Here is a 1,488-nt window from a genome sequence, read left to right as displayed (position 1 = left end):
CCCTCTGTTGCCCAGGCTGGAGTGTAGTGGTACCATCTCGGCTCATTGCAACCTCCGCCTCCCGGGTTCAAGCGATTCTTTTGCTTCAGCCTCCTGAGTGGCTGGGACTACAGGCACCCGCCACCATGCTCAACTAATTTTTGTGTTTTTAGTAGAGATAGGGTTTCACCATGTTGGCCAGACTGGTCTTGAACTCCTGACCTCAAGTGTTCTGCTCGCCTCAGTCTCCCAAAGTGCTGGAATTATAGGCATGAACCACTGTGCCTGGCCAAGGTAGCTTAATTGTTTATGTAGATGGATATATGATGTGGAACAAAAAAATTTTTAAGGCCAGGTGCAGTGGCTCATGCCTGTAATCCCAGCACTTTGGGAGGCTGAGACAGAAGGATCACTTGAGGCCAAGAGTTCAAGACTAGCCTGGGCAATGTAGCGAGAACCCATCTCTACAAAAAAATTTAAAAATTAGCCGGGCATAGTGGCATGTGCCTGTGGTCCCAGCTACTCAGGAGACTAAGGTAGAAGGATTGCTTGAGCCCAGGAGGTGGAGGCTGCAGTGAGCCATCATTGTGCCACTGCACTCCAGCCTAGGAGAGAGACAGTAAGACCCTGTCTCAGGAGAAAAAAAAAAAAATTAATTAAGCTGTATTTTTAAAAAGTAGGCATATGCAAGATTGTCCCTACTCTGTGTGTAGAACATCTGTACCACCTTGCGGCCGTAAGACCCTGTACCAGAGTCATCTTGAAACATGGGCTACAATCAAGTAAAAATAATAGTATGCAATGGCAGAGGCAGGCAAGTCAAGAGAGGAGGAAAGGTGCGAAGCTATTTTCAGATCCCCCATTTAGAAAGAAGAGGCCGGTTCCACCAGTGTCCAGTCCTGCTATAGGTGTGTGGTTATAGGGACGCACAGGAGAGACTGACTCAAAGAGGAGACCTGACTTTGGAACCAAACCAGAACAACAAAAGCTGCCAGTGGTGAGCCACACTCGGTCTGAGAGGTCCAGAGAGCAGCCACACCTGCTGTAATGAAGACTGGGCCCAGGTGGTCTATTTTCCTCTCCAGTCAGCCAGTGCCAGAGACTGGACACTGGACAATGTCTAGGGTGATGGTGGTAGCGGAAGTGGCTTAACAGAAGGCAGAAAACTTGCGGTAAGCAATGACTACTAGTCTCTCCTCTTCCCCTAACCTATGTGAGCCCCACCCAGACTTGTGGCCACTCTAGGGATACACACTTTGTTTACATTAGCACATTCTTTTTCTTTGTTGACAGGAAGTAGAGCTTCTTGCCGAAATGGACAGTATGGTTCAGTGGTGGGAGGTAAGAGCTTATTTTTCAAGATAGAGGTTTAATCAAACTTGAGGAGGGGGAAAAGGGGAGGTAAGAAGGGGTCGAAGAAGAAATAGATCCTACCAAAAGACTTAGTTTCTACTTCTTAATAGGTGATGAGTTGGGGACTTTTTTTTTTTTTTTTTTTTTTTTTTTTTT

The sequence above is a fragment of the Mandrillus leucophaeus genome, unplaced genomic scaffold, assembly GCF_000951045.1.
Source record: "Mandrillus leucophaeus isolate KB7577 unplaced genomic scaffold, Mleu.le_1.0 Scaffold167, whole genome shotgun sequence".
Lineage (NCBI taxonomy): Eukaryota > Metazoa > Chordata > Mammalia > Primates > Cercopithecidae > Mandrillus > Mandrillus leucophaeus.
The sequence above is the reverse complement of the archived record's forward strand: the minus strand, read 5'-3'. Positions refer to the sequence as shown.